The following is a 15,133-nucleotide window of genomic DNA, read 5'->3' as shown; positions in this document are numbered from 1 at the left end:
GCTTGCCCAGGGCTGGGCTCACGCATCCCCCACCTCCCCCACCGCGAGGGCCTGCCCAGGCTCGCCTCCCGGAGCCTGCGGTCCTCGCCTGGGCCTGTCTCCAGCTCCTCCCTCCCTTGGTCCTCTGCTGGAGGGACAGGGTGAGAGGTCAGAGGGCCCCAGCCCCAGGGGCCCTACCTCCCACCTTGGCATCGGTTCATCCAACCCGGAGCCCTCCCTCCAATGCAGGCTGGAGGCTGAGGAGGGCCACCAGGGAAAGGGGGCGCTAAGATGCTACTCTCCCACTCACTCCTACCCGCAGGTCCACCCTGTGAGGAGCCAAACTGCCAGAGGTCTGATGGGGAAACTGAGGCATGGGAAACATTTGTTTGGGTGACACTCAGCAGGCACCCTTCCACCCCTTCACCCCAGTGGGGCCTGGAACCCAGTTCTCTACCCAGCCCCTCAAGCATGCCCTCGTGGTGCACAGCCCCTCCCCCCAGCGCACACACGCGCGAGCACACACACACACTCTGAATCCCACACAATCCTGCCCAGCCTCCGAGGACCCCTTTCTCCTGAAGCCCCTTTCTTCTCTGCACTCAAGGTTGGCTCTAGGCCAACCTGGCATTCCCCTGCTAACTTGCTGCTTTTACTTGCTAATTATTCCAAATATTTCAGGAGGGCGTGCACACAAGGCAGGGCCAGCGGGGTTCGGGGGCCTTACTGAGCTCGGAAGCCAGCCCACCCTCTTCCCGAAGCTTGCTGACACGGCTGCCCCAGCCTCCCTCTGAGACTCCCTTCACCAGCAATGGCTCCCTCCCTCTCCCCACCACCCACCGGCCTTCCTCTCCACGCTCCTCAGCGTTGGGAGAACAAGGGGGGCTCCAGTGTCTCCACTGGCCCCCAGGATCAGCCTCTGGCATTTGCCAAATGAGGTACGCCCTGGATTGGCAGGTGGGGTGTGCCACTATCCCCCTCCTCACCCTCTGCCTGGTCCCGCGGGGAGGAGAGGGGCAAGGTCAGGGCCAAGCAGAACCGCCCACCAGGTGAGGAAAGGCTAAAGAAGCCAGCGGCTGCCAGGAAGACCCACCAGGAGCTCCTGCAAATCCCTGTGCCTGGAACTACGGTCTCGGGGGTGAGGCCCAGGCATCAGCACTTTTAAGAGCCCCCAGATGTTCCCAATAGGCCGCCCAACCTGAGAGGGGGCCCTGGAGGAGCTGGAGCGCAGGGCTTCGCAAACGCTTATAGCAGGAAGCAGGGAAAGGGCGTGTCAGGTCCTGTCTGTCCTACCCAGCCCTGTGCTGGCCCTTGGCTGGGTGTTTTTTTAAAAAAGATGTTCATTTGCTCCTTATTTATTTATAGGTTCAACGTAATCCCAATCAAAATATATTTTGCCCCACTGACATTGAGTTGCAGATGTGATATCCATTCGCACTAAATTCTTTAGTATGTATTTCCTTAGAACAAGGACACTCCTGCATAACCCTAGTACCACCATCACAATCAGGAAATCAGCATTGACTGGTAACCCCAGCTAACTGCGGGCCCCTTTTAAATTTTGCTGATTGCCCTCATGACGTTTCTCTCCATTCCAGCATCCCAATCCAGGAGCCCATGTTGCATCGAGTGGTCCTTTCTCTTTTGAGCTGTGTGGCTTTGAGCCCATGACTCAAGCTCTCTGAGCAGGTTTCTCATTTCCTTTGACTGCCACCTTTGAGGTGAGAAGCCACTTCATTCCTGGGTGTTGGAGTGTCCTGGGTGTCCCTGGGGACAGGGACGGCCCCTTCCCAAGGCAAGGAGGCACTCTTCTGTCTCCAAACTTGCTGCCTTTTCCCCATCTTCCCTCCCCTACGAACCCCCCAGCCAGAAAGGTGATGGGGGAAAGGGCTGGAACTCAGACCTTGCGGGTCCTCCCCGCTCCTACCCAGAGCACATCCTGTTCCACAGGAAGGCCACCCCCAGTTCCAGTGACTCAGGATGTCTGGAAGGCCCCCGGGGATAGGATTCCATGCTGTCTTGGAGCAAGTGGGCCAGGCCTCCTGCAGAGCTGAGCAGAGGGCAGGAACCAATCTCCTCCCTGCCCCCCCCACCCCCCTGCACACTGGGGACCCAGACTTTTCGGAAGGAAGAAGGCGCGAAAGAAGGCCTGTGAGGGCGGGTGCGTGGAGGTGGTCAGGAGTCAGGCGCTTCCATCCTGGGCTGAGGCCCAAAGGTAAACAGGTGTATCTGGACTCCCGGCAGCAGGGAGTGGACTGGCCCCACCGGGCAGGCCTGGGCCTGTCAGGGGTGGGGATGTGGAGAGGGGCCTGCATTAACAATGGAGTGGGAGAGTGGCCCCGGTCCTGCTGACGCATTCTTGTCTGATGAAGAGGAAAACACAGGTGACAGGGGAGGAGAGGCACCCTGGAGCAGGGGAGGGGCTTTGCAAGACCACCCAGGCTGGGCCAGTGCTGGCCGGCAGGTGTGAGCCAAGGAGCAAGTGGAAGCCCCGAGAGTCAGCTTCCTCCTGGGGCACATGTGTCTAGCCTGCTCTGTGGCTTCTAGGTGGGACAGGTCAGAGCCACCATGACTGGCATGTGGGGGCCTGAACTTCCCTGTGTGGTCAGGAGCAGGCAGGGACCAGCCTGAGGGTACTGTCCCCCAGAAGGCAACCAGGTTGAGCAGCAGGGCAGGGAGAGGCAGGGAGGGAGGGAAACAGGCCTGAAGTTGTCGCCGCTGCCCCCCACTCCAGCTCCCAGCACAGCCCCATCACCCTGACACTGTTCCAGGGGCAGGACGGCAGCTGGGTCCGAGCCCCAGACCCCCTTTCCCCTTGAAGGGAGCAGCTCCCTGAGCTCCCAGGGAAGCAACAGTCCCAGGAAGTGGGGAGGGCAGGCTGCCTGCCTACAGCCCAGCCCACCCACAGCCCCCAGGGCCCTCTGAAGCCGCAGCGGATGGCTGGTAGCCCTCCCAACGCTGCTGCGTGCCCAGGAATTAAGCCGAGGCTGAGGCTGCCAACTGTCCTCCGCCCCTCGCCCAGCCACCCACAGGTCTGTCAGAGGCTCTGCCCCTGCCCCCAGGCCACCCCACGTCCCCTTGCTGCCTCACCCTGGGCACCAAGCCCTGTCCCCATCCCCAGTGGCATCCCAGTTTCCTCCAACTGACCTAAAGTGAGTGTGGGCAGGGGGAGGTAGGGGGGCAGCGTGGCATACACACCCTGCCTCTGAGAATTTTCAGTCTCAGGAGCCCACGAGTCTGCGGCAGACCCCGGTGGGCAAATAACCTGCCTCATTCCTACACTGCAGCATCCAACACGAGGCCTAGCGCCTTAAGTGTTGAATGAATGAATGAATGAATGAATGAATGAATGAGTTGGCCGAGCAAATCAACAAAAGGCAGAAAAACAGCCAGGTCGCCTTGGCAAAATGTGACTGCAGAGAGCAAGCACTCAGGGATTCTCAGTCACTGGGCCTGGGTGCTTCCTGACGCCCCCAGGGGTGCGGAGCACTCAGCCAGGGGACCTTTGAGGAAAGGTCATGCCACCTTGTTCTGGAAACAAATAAGAGCCCCTTTGCTGACCTTGTGGGTTTGGGTGGGGTCATAAAAGAGGGAGTGGGGCCCTGAATGCCAGCTGATGCGTGGTAGGTGCGAGCTAGGTGAGGAGGGAGGGACAGGGGATACAGGACAAGAGGGAAGGGATGGAGGGAGGTGGGAGAGGCCTGGCCTTCCTCATTCTCATCTGCTCCTCTGGTCCCCAACTCCCGTGGGGCCCAGGTCCTGGGAGTGAGGATCACAGAGGGTCAAGAGGCAGGGCTGCTGTGGTGAAACTGGCATTCAAGTCCCCCGCCTTTTATGACCCCACCCAAATCCACAGGGTCAGCAAATGGCTTTTGACCTGTTTTGTGCTCAACTACAAGGTCACCAGGTCAGACTTGTGCCCAGCTCAGCTGTCCCTGCTGTCCCTGCCCTGCTGTGCACCAGGACCTGGGGCCGCTGTACTTGACAGTCCTGGGGCCCAGCTGCCCAGGGTCTAAGCTGAGGCTGGGAACACTGTGAGGGTCCTGAGAGCCCCCAGTGCCTGCTGTTTGGCTAAAGATGAACTCTGGCCTGGTGGAGACTGCCTGGGAGGCTGGGCCCTGAGCTGGCACTGTGCCACAAGGCCCTGCGGGCTCGGGCCCACCAGTTCAAGGCCAGTTTTGGAGAGAGGGGTGGGGTTTCAGGGTAGGGTAAGTGGAATTCACTGAGGGCCAGGACTCAAGCTCCAGCCACATTCCCTGGGTCCCTCTAGGCTCCCTATTTCATATGTGGGTTCTTTTAATTGGGAGGGGGACATTGAGGGTCTCCCAAGCAAACAGGAAGAAAATCGCCAGCTAGGCCCAAATACCTCCACGCAGGGAGGGAGGGCATGCAGAGTGGGCCATCCCCACCCTGGCCCCGACCCAAATGCTCGGCTCAAAGGCTCCATCACCCTCAGGCCCAGGAGCACCTGAATGAAGGAAGAGTTTGGAACAAAACTAGGTGGGGGAGGGGGCAGGAGGGCCCTTGACACCCGGCTCCATGTGGCAGGGACCACCGAGCAGGCCCCATGCCCCCGCTTTGCAGAGGAGGAAACCGACGTCTGCGGCTTCATTCCTAACGCTGGAGCTGAGTGGCCCCACGGCCGGTCAGGGTCAGAGCCAGGCTGATGCCCAGAAGGGAGGGCTCCCTGCACTAGGCTTGAACTTTGACCTCCAGATCCCCAGTCCAGTTCCTCGTTTCCAGTTGCCTCCCAGGTCCCTCCACATAGATGACCCGTGCTAACCTGCAAAGGGACTTAGAAAGAGACAGGCAGGAGTGACAACCAAGCATGTGGCTACAAAATGAAAATTAATCCTGCCGGGGGAGATGGAGGATGGTTGGAAGGAGTGGGAAGTAACAGATACTTGTTGAATTCACAGGGAATGAATAACCGTATGAATTAGTAAGTGGAGTGGAGCCATCTGGGGGAGAGGAGGAGACGACACTGGCCTTAGCCCTGTCCTGTGGAGGTCACCGCAGGTTATGCCGTGGAGACAGTGGAGTCTGTTGGTGAACAGAGACTCAAAACCGGAAGGAGACAGAGCCAGGGCTAAGACAGGGGAAACTGATGAAGGTAAAAGCTGCAGCCCAAATGCATAGACTCTCCCAGAAGTGAGACAGAAGAGGAGAGCAGAGAGCAAGGACCAAGCCTTGGAGAAGGACCACTGTTAGGGCAGGAGGGAGCCCTTCTCCCCGCCCCCCACCCCCCTACCTGCCACACCTACACACACACCTGTTCCTGGCTGCTCCGCCCCAAGGAGCCTGCAGTGAGAGTCAACAGGCCAGAGTGGGCGCGGGAAGGAAGCTAGCATTTGCCCAGGAGGGCCTGTGGCCTCCCATGGGGCATTTCATTAACAGGATGGGGGTAGAACCCAGGGTCTGAGGGCAGGCAGTAAACTCAGAGCTCAGAACAGGGAGAGAGGAAGGAGCAGGTGGGCAGTGGTGAAGACAGGCCCAAGGGAAGCTATTTTAAGACCTGCGTGTGCTTGAAGGAGAGAACCAGCGAGCCCAAGGAGAGGGTGGATGGCAGGTGCTGGGGAGACAGGACATTGGGAGAGCAAAGGATGGGCCCTTCTGGTGGGAGCAGGAGGAAGAGGGTCTCAGAGGAGCTAGGAAGGGTGAACCTGCCCCAGCCCAGTGGAGCCCTCCGCAGGGGGAGGGAGCTGTGCCAGGATACCCCGGAGGATCGCGGGGGACTCTGGCTCCAGCTCCAGCTCGTGGGCAGCGCAGTGGGTATCAGGAGGGAGGAGAGATCTGGAGTAACACAGTAGTGCGCTCAGGAGCCGGCAAGAAGCCTCAGGACATTCCATTCTCACGGGGAGGAAGGCCAGGGTCCCAGGCGCTGGAAACTGGTCAGTCATCACCTGGTTCCCTGGTCCACGTTCCCTTGCACCTGTGGACCTGAGTTTGCGCAGGCACAGAGATGAGTGAGGCCTGGTCTTAGAGAGCTCCTTTGACCCATGGAGTTGGGGCGTGGGTGGTCTTACCCAGGCAACTCCCCAGTTTCACTCCCTGGATCAGTCAGAGTGGTTTTCTCAGGGCTCAGCAGCCACGGGAGATGACTCGGTGGCCTCTGAGCCTGGTGGCCGCTGCTCCTATTGTCCCCTAAGTGGGGAATGCAGCATGAAAGGAAAAGCAGGGAGGCAGGCTGGAAGCACAGAGAGTGTGAGGCACCCGTGGCAGTTGAGGGGTGACTGAGAGGCTTCTGAGGAATGATGGAGGGTTCTAGGAAATTCAGCTGTGAGAAGAAGCCACACTGTGTGAGCCGAGTTCAGTCAACCCCTCCCGGCCTCGCCACTCCCCAAACAACAACCGCTTATTTGGTTTCTATCACCAGAGGCCCGCTTTGCCTAGCCTAGAATTTCACATTCGTGAAGTACGGTTGGTACTTTGCGTTTGGCTTCTTCCACTCAACATATCATTTTTGAAATTTAACTGCGTTGTCACACCCATCAGTAGTTTGCTCCTATTTAGGGCTGAGCACTGGTGTTCCATCAGATGATCACAGCAATTTGCTGATCCTGTCTCCACTTGATGGACATCTGGGCTACTTCCAGTCTGGGGCTACTGTGAATGGAGTTGCTATGAACATTCTTGTACAAGGCTTTTTTTGTAGTAGAGCTTTTCTAAATTTTATATATATACATATATATGTATGTATATATATATACACATATACATATATATGTATATATATATATATATATATATTTTTTTTTTTTTTTTTTTGGTGGAGGTACTGGGGACTGAACCCAGGACCTCATGCATGCTAAGCATCCACTCTGCCACTGAGCTATACCCTAACCCTGAGATGATTCTTAAAAGAGCCAGCCAGGGTATTCAGCCAGATGCAGAGAGGACAAGCATTTCAGGGAGAAGAAGAGGAGGTGAGCGAGGCCATGAGGGTGGAAATCCACCTGGGTGGCTCCCTACAGGAGTGGGTTTGAGGCCAGTGGGACCTTTCTCGAGTGCACTTCTGACTACATCACGCATCTGGTGAGAACACTGCAACGATTTCCCTCACCTACCGAAGAATCTCCAGGCCCTCTAAGCACCATCACAAGGTTTGTTGGGGAAGATTTTGGGTTGAGATCTGAGATGGCTGGGCCTCTGGCAGACCCCAGGTTCCAAGGTTGGTCTGAGGCCTCTGCAAGCCCAGACTCCCAGGGTGGGGGCGTGTGCAGGGAGGGGCGGGAGAGGGCATCACTGACCTGTTTACCTCCTCTGCGGGATGGATGCGGCAGGTGGAACTGGCGTCAGTTATAGAGGTATGGACGTTTAGTCTGCAGGAAATACTAGGAGCCTTCTACCGTCACCTACGGAAGAGGAAACAGGCACAGAGAGAGGACACGGCTCTGAAGATGTCAGCACAGATGAGGTTGGCTTCCCCTGGGCGCTATCAGCTGGGGAACCCATCTGGCCGTTTGCCACCTCTCCACTCACTGTGGTCCTCCAGTGCCCTTTATTTCACCACGTTGGCAGTGTGGGCCTTTCCTCTCAGATGGGGAGCTCCAGGAAGGCAGAGGCAGTGCCTGTTTCTCCATGGCACTTGCCAGGAGTTGGGGGTGGCACATGGTGTGTGCTCAACAGACCATGGCGGAATAGATGGAGGGGGTGGCAGTACATGCCCCAGTCCTCACAGTGACTTACTGGCAGAGCTAGATCCAGACTCCAGTGCTCTGAGCTGGGCAGACAGTGGAGAGCCAGGGGAAAGGCAGCTCAGCCTGTCCCCCCTGTCCTTGGGGACACCAGTCCTTGCCTCCTGGCCCAGCCTCATTAAAAAGCCCTTGCTGAAGATGTAATTGTGCATGGTGCCCTGCAGGCAGCATACACTGAGACCCACTAACACCTGTCACTGGCCTCTGTGATCATTCATTCATTCAACAAATCTCAGACATGGTAGTGGGGGTCTAGCTCAGGGGTAGAGCATGTGCTTGGTGTGCACAAGGTCCTGGGTTAAATCCCCAGTGCCTCCATTAAGAGGGAAAATATTTTAAAATAAATAAGTAAAAATTAACATAAATATATGTACAAAAAAGACCAGGAAAAAGTTTTTTTAATAATAATCAGAAAAAAATCTCAGACAGACAGGAGAACCCTCCCATGGGTGTAGTGGGCACACACACAATAGAAGACCAAACCCACAGAGCAAGTGGGTCCCAAGTGTGCACCGAGGATGACGCCCTCCCTGCCAGGGCCATCTCACTCCATCTCCAGTCTCCAGGAAGCTATAACTCAGGGAAGGGGACCTCACGGTTCCCCACGGCAAATGCAGAATCCATCAGTCCTCAGCATCTTTGCGGAAGACTTGCACTCAGCCTGTTCTCAACAGGACTTCCCTATGTCCCCTCTTTCCCAGCCAGTGGATCTAGAATCGCCCTGAGAAATGCCATTTTCTCTCACTGCCGTCTCCCTATGTCCACTATAGTTATCGTCAATTATGTCCCACCCCCAGGCCACCCCGCTGAGGTCCCCCACCAAATGCAGTCAAGCCTTAGCCGATGTGTGGTCCCCGAGATCAGTCTCGCACCACTCGAGCCACTCTCCTCTCTGGACACTCTGCCCCCTTCCCTACTTCCCAGTTGCCATAAGACCAGGCCCCCTTCCTGGGGTCCCCCGTTCCCACCCTTCAAAATCCAGTCAACACACCCGTGCCTCCCAAAGTCTCCCTGATCTGCCCTGCTGTCTGGGAACACTGTTTTCCCCAGGCCAGGCCTGGAGACCTTTGTCCCTCCTGTGGCCTGAATCCCACAGGCCAGCAGTGCACCCCAAATTCCCCAATATTTCCAAGAGAACTATCTTCTTATCTGCAAACTTAACCAGCAGGAAAGACAAAAACTATATGATCTCACTTACATGTGGAATTTAGAAAAACCACCAAACTCGTAGAAAAAGATCATATTTTGGTTATCAGAAGCAGGGGGTGGGGGTGGAATTGGAGGAAGGTAGTTAAAATGTACAAACTTCCAGTTATAAGATAAGTAAGTGCTAAGAATGTAATACACAACTTGATGGCTAGTTAACAGTGCTGTTTGACACACAGGAGACTCATTGAGTAGACCCTGAGTTGTCATCACAAGAAGAAATTTTTTTTTTAATTCTATCTACACACGATGATGGTTGACAACTAAACCTATTGTGCTTTAAACCCTTGAACAGCAGGGGTTAGGGGCACTGACCCCTAGGACAGTGGGAAAATCCACATATAACTTTACGGTCGGCCCTCTCCACCCACAGTTCTCCATGGCAGAGCTAGAGTGTACCACCTAGTGTGCATTTATTGAAAAAAAAATTTACGTCTAAGTCGATTCCCTAAGTTCAAACTGTGTTGTTCAAAGGTCCGCTGCATATGTAAATCAAACCATCATGCTGTGCTGCGCACCGTAAACTTATACAGGGATGTATGTCAATTACTTCTCAATAAAACTGGAGGAAATGAATTTAAATAACAGCCAGCAGATGGGGTTCAGGGCACCCTGCGTAGGCTGCGAGCCCCTTAAGGCCCTCCCCTCTTTCCCCCCTGCTTACAGTACGTTCTCAGTCAGCGCCTGGGGTTAATGAACAAATGATTGAACCTGCCTCCTCCCCGCAAAGATCAACCTGCCTGGAGGCAGGGCCTGTGTGCGGGCGCTTCCAGGCCCCTGCCCCTAAGCAGAAGGAGGCCCAACCCTCCAGCTGGGATCCGCTGGCGGGGTTGGGGCGCTCTGAGGCTGCAGCGCAGAGAAAGCGCTGAGTCACGTTCCGGGCACGCGGCCCCCGGAGAGGCCGGCCTTCCGGGCGCGGGGCGGCGGGGACACGCGCGCGCCCAGGGCTGCAGGGCGGGAGCGCGCGAGGGGCTGGAGGGGGCGGGGGCGCGCGGGTCTCCTGGCTGCTCCGCGGACCCCAGCCCCGCCCCGGCGTCCTCTGTTGCCAGGAGCTTCGGGGGCCGAAGTGTGGCGGGTGCCAGCGGCTGGCATCACCGCCGCCCGCCGGCCCAGACCCTCCTTCCCGGCCCGTTTGGGAAATGGGGGGATGTGGGGGAGGCCCGTAGACAGGCCCTGAGCCGTCGGCCCCAGCCACGGGTTTGTGCCCCACTTCCCGCACGTTCCCTCCTCTGTGCCCTCTAAAGTTTTCCTCATTTATTTGTTTTCTCCCCTTCTCCACGTTCCTCTTGTCTTCGGTGCCCCATTTGCCCCCCTTTTTTCTGTTTCCATCCATCCATCCACCTGCCCTTCGGCCGCTCTCTCCTCCTTTCCTTGCACTCCTTGGACTTTCTCAGAGGCTCCAGGGGGCGCGGTGGGAAGGTACAGGTGGGCGTCGGGCGCCCCCTGGTGGCCCGCTTGCCCGGCCGGGCCTGGGGCCTGGGAGAGAACCAGGCACTCGCCCTCCCACGCCCTACCCGCCCAGGGCTGGGGTGCAAGTCCTGGGTTAGCGGAAGCAGCGCGCCTCCCAGCGGCACAGCCACGTCCTCAAAACCCACTCGCAGGATTCTGGAACGTGGAAAGTGGCCTCCTGAAAAAGGCCTCTTGAGGCTGAAGCTAAGCAGGCTGAGAAGGGGCAATGTTGCTGCAAGCAGAGGTAGAAGGAAGAGAAAAATCTCAAATTTCTTCACACATTTTTCCATTGAGTCAGCACAGGGATGTGCTGGGAAGTCTGTGGTCTGAAATGGAATGGGAGGGAAAGGAGCGTGTGTGTGTGTGTGTGTGTGTGTGTGTGTGCGTGTGTGTGTGTTGGGAGAGGGGCAGCGGTGGGGGAAGTGAGCCCGCAGTGAAGCCACAGGGTGTGTCCACGAGCCATGAGGAATCAATTGGCCTTCCTGGACTGGGCCTCCGCGGCCGACTTCCTGCCAGACCTCAACCCTGGGATCAGAAGCACATCCCTGCCATCCTCCAAGCTCGGCTGACGAGAGTTTAAAAAGCTAATGGGAAAATTTCCCTCAAGGTTTGCTCATCCTCCAAATGCAGACAGTGGAGAGCCTCTTGCCTGGCGCCCAGGACCCTCCAATGTCCTGGAGGCAAAGGCTCACCAGGCCCAGGGACAGCGGCAGGGCAGTGACACTCAGACCAGCAGCAGCAGCAGGGAAGTAGCTGGGTGACCCACTTTCTCACTTTGGGGTCTAAAGGGGTAAGGTCGTTGGGATTGCCTCAGGAGCACTGGCTGTTGTAGCCTCAGGGACACCATCTTGCCAGGTGGGACTGTGGCTGTGGGCCTGGAATATTCCAGCTGGTCCCAGCAGGGTCGTTCATTCAGATGTTTCTTTGTGAGCCAGCCTGTCAGCTCATGAGGGACAAAATGGAGCATCTGCTTCCTGGCTCTGGCACCTTCCAGACATTTCTCTGCACCTTGATTTCTCCTTCTGTGAGGACAAAATTACGAACCCCACCCACCCCAGTGCACACTCAGGGGTTGTCAGGACTCTGGGAGAGAATCATTATGAAGGCTCAGTGTCAGCACAGGGTAATACTCATACCACAGGCTTATTTCCTGGCCTGTAAAATGTGGTCAATGTCACTCATCTGTCCCCTCAGCCAGTGCTTTGTGGGCCCTGCTTGTTAAACAGCCCATCCAGCTTGCGGCTCTCACTGCCTGTTGATTTCATCTCCTTAATCTTCAACAATGACCTCACTGGGTGGAGCCAGGGCCAGGCCGCTCAGGATGCAGTCAGTGACTCAGGATTGTTTTGGGGGCAAATAAGAGGAGTCGGGGGGGTGGTCATTTCCAAAGATGCTGGATAAATCAACAATTTGAAACTCAGAACACATTTCTAAGCTGTGGAAGTTACCTGCAGAAACCAATTTAGCTCCTAACATACTCCAGCTATAGCTGGAAAAACTGGTGGAGGGTGGGCACTAGTTAACATCTTTTGAGCACCTGCTACGTGCCAGGCCCTTTCTATTTGCTGTGGCATTTAATTCACGTGGTATGTTATTCAGAGGGACCCTCCCTTGGCTGAAGTCACACAGCTGGTGGGTGGCAGGACTGGGCGCAGATGAGACCTGTCTGACCTCGGTTCTCGGCTGTGATTTCCACAGAAGTCAGCCACCACGTGGAACACAGTCTCATGGAAACGCGTGTCCAAAGCCAGACTCCCACCTTCTCGATAGACCTCTCCTGGGACCTGCCCTGGGTAAGGTGATAAGTGGGGGTGGGAGGCCGAGGAGGGAGGTCCACAGAGGGGCAGGAAGGGACACTGATTCTTTTCAGCCACATCTCTGGGGGTTGTTTCTGCCCCTCCTGAGCATGTTGTCTTGATTCTCAGGGCAGAGAGGCTCACAGTGGCCTCAAAAGGTACACGTGACCGACCCCCTGCTTCCCGGTTCTGGGACACACACCCACCAGTTTCTCTGCCCTTTGGTCCTCCCTCCAGGCCCCTGCTCCTCCCTTGTCGTCCTGATCAGCCATCACACATTTGTTTGTTTATTTGTTCTTCACGGGTCTGTTGGGCATCCTCTCTGCGAGCATCTTCATCCACTCAGGCCACAGCTGGGTGCTGGGGAGGCAGCCTTTTAGAAGGCTGGCCCAAGATCTTGTCACCCAGTTCTCCTCTCACTTTCATCACTCAACTAACTGTGAAAAACAGTCGCTCCATGCCTGCCTTTGATCTGCCCTCAGCAGGACTCCCTTGTCCTGGCCACTCCTCACTCCAGCTCTTGCCTGTGAGGTCCTTCTTCTTGGCAGTGGCCACTTCACAGGCTCTGCTGGGAGGACTCCGGCCAGCCTTCCAGCCCTCCCTCTCCAAGGTCACACTTTGCCTCTATCCCTCAAGCAGGCTTGATCCCCCAAGTGACTCCCCAGCCACTTTGAGAACCTGAATTCAAATCAGTTTACTCAGGGGACATTCAATTTCCAGTTGTGAAATTAATTTTAAAGCTCACCTGAAAAAAACAAGCAATATTAGAATATCTAGAATTTTTTGAGGAAATTAGAATATCTACAAGGTTTGTGTTTTTTTGAGGAGAAAAAATCAAGAAAGAGTAATATCCCTACCAAATATTAAATTAAATATAATTGTCATAAAGCTACATTGCCTTAACTGGTTTGGTACTAGTGCTGAAATAGGTAAAAGCAGTTCATTTAAACAGAATATATCCCAAATATCTGTGGGAACTTATTTTTTTAACATTTTTTATTGATTTATAATCATTTTACAATGTTGTGTCAAATTCCAGTGTTCAGCACAATTTTTCAGTCATTCATGGACATATACATACTCATTGTCACATTTTTTTCTCTGTGATTTATCATAACATTTTGTGTATATTTCCCTGTGCTTTACAGTGTAATCTTGTTTATCTATTCTACAATTTTGAAATCCCAATCTATCCCTTCCCACCCTCTACCCCCCTGGTAACCACAAGTCTGTATTCTCTGTCCATGAGTCTTTAGATTCCACATATGAGCGATCTCATATGGTATTTTTCTTTCTCTTTCTGGCTTACTTCACTTAGAATGACATTCTCTAGCAGCATCCATGTTACTGCAAATGGCGTTATGTTGTCGGTTTTTATGGCTGAGTAGTATTCCATTGTATAAATATACCACATCTTCTTTATCCAGTCACCTATTGATGGACATTTAGGCTGTTTCCATGTTTTGGCTATTGTAAATAGTGCTGCTATGAACATTGGGGTGCAGGTGTCATCCTGAAGTAGATTTCCTTCTGGATACAAGCCCAGGAGTGGGATTCCTGGGTCATATGGTAAGTCTATTCCTAGTCTTTTGAGGAATCTCCACACTGTTTTCCATAGTGTGTGGGAACTTATTTATGATATAAGTAGCACTTCAAGGCAGTGTTTGAATAATTATTGAAAAAATTGTTGAGACTATTGAAAAAGTGTTGAGACTATTGGGTATCCATCCAGGAAAAAATACAGATGGTTCAATATTGTAAACACTTTTAAAAAAGAAAAAGAAGAGGAAGAAGAAAGAAAGAAATTTTTTAAAAGTGTTTTGGGTTTGGTTTTTTTTTTTTAAAAAAAGCTTAGATGGGTAAGCCTTTCTAAGCAAGACACAAAACCAAAAAGTTATAAAATAAAAAGTCTGATCACTATGAATAAATTAAAATTCTGGTAGAAAAAATCAACAACAACAACAACAAAATTAAACCACATAATAACGAAAAAGAAATGTTTTTTCCACATAAATGATAAAGGCTAATTTCTTTAATATGTAAAGAATTTTGAAAAACTAATATGGCCATTAAACAAGAAATTCAATCTTACTTTTAACTGAAGGAAAAAATGAAACATGAGATGGCATTGAAAAAATTTTTACTAGCAGACAATTTTTTAGGTTTACAGAAAAGATATTGTGCAGAAAGTACAGAGTTCCCATATGCCCCTTCTTGTCTTATTGCATTAGCTAGGATTTCTAGTATGATGTTGAATAGGAGTGGTGAGAAGAGGATATCCTTACCTTGCTCCCAATCTTAGGGTGAAAGCATTTAGTTTTTCACTGTTAAGTATGATATTAACTGTAGGTTCATTGTAGATGTTTTTATTAAATTGAGGAAGTTACTCTTTATTCCTGGTTTGCTGAGAATTTTTATTGTGAATGGATGTTGGGTTTTGTCAAATGCTTTTTTTTTTTTTTTGGCACCTGCTGATGTGATCATGTAATTTTTCTTTTTTAGCTGCTGTTCATATGATGGATTACCTTAACTGATTTTCAAATGTTGAACCAGCCTTACATACTTGGAATAAATCCTTCTTAGTCATGGTGTATAATTTATTTTGGTACATTGTTGGATTCTGTTGGCGAGCATTTTGAGTATTTTTGCATCTGTATTCATGAGACATATTGGTCTGCAGTTTTCCTTTCTTGAAATGTCTTTCACTGGTTTTAGTATTAGGGTGATGCTGACTTCCTAGAACAAGTTTGGAAGTATTCCCCCTGCTTCTATTTTCTGGAGGAGAATTGTAGAGGATTGGTATCGTTTCTTCCTTAAATGTCTGGTAGAATTCACCAGTGAAACCATCTAGGCCTGGTGCTTTCTACTTTGGAAGCTTACGAATGACTGATTCAATTACTTTAAAAGAAATAGGCACATTATCTATTTCTCCTTGTGGGAGTTTTGGGAGATTGTGTCTTTCAAGAAATTGGTCCATTTCACCGAAGTTATCAAATTTAGGGGAAT

The 15,133-nt window shown here is 53.0% G+C and overlaps 1 long non-coding RNA gene and 1 other non-coding gene across 2 annotated transcripts; both read left to right on the top strand.

Moving 5' to 3' along the window:
- The first annotated feature begins 7,922 nt into the window (after positions 1–7,922).
- On the top strand, positions 7,923–7,994 carry TRNAT-GGU (transfer RNA threonine (anticodon GGU)). Its single transcript has one exon. It is a non-coding gene; the product is annotated as a tRNA-Thr (tRNA).
- A 2,441-nt stretch (positions 7,995–10,435) lies between these two features.
- Positions 10,436–14,713, top strand: LOC107033100 (uncharacterized). The gene is made up of 4 exons (XR_012060102.1): positions 10,436–10,575; positions 12,030–12,124; positions 13,608–13,696; positions 14,630–14,713. It is a non-coding gene; the product is annotated as an uncharacterized lncRNA (long non-coding RNA).
- Positions 14,714–15,133: the final 420 nt, after the last annotated feature.

This window comes from Vicugna pacos, chromosome 16 (assembly GCF_048564905.1).
Source record: "Vicugna pacos chromosome 16, VicPac4, whole genome shotgun sequence".
Taxonomy (NCBI): Eukaryota; Metazoa; Chordata; class Mammalia; order Artiodactyla; family Camelidae; genus Vicugna; species Vicugna pacos.
Note: the sequence above shows the minus strand (reverse complement) of the source record. Positions and strands in the feature narration are given on the sequence as shown.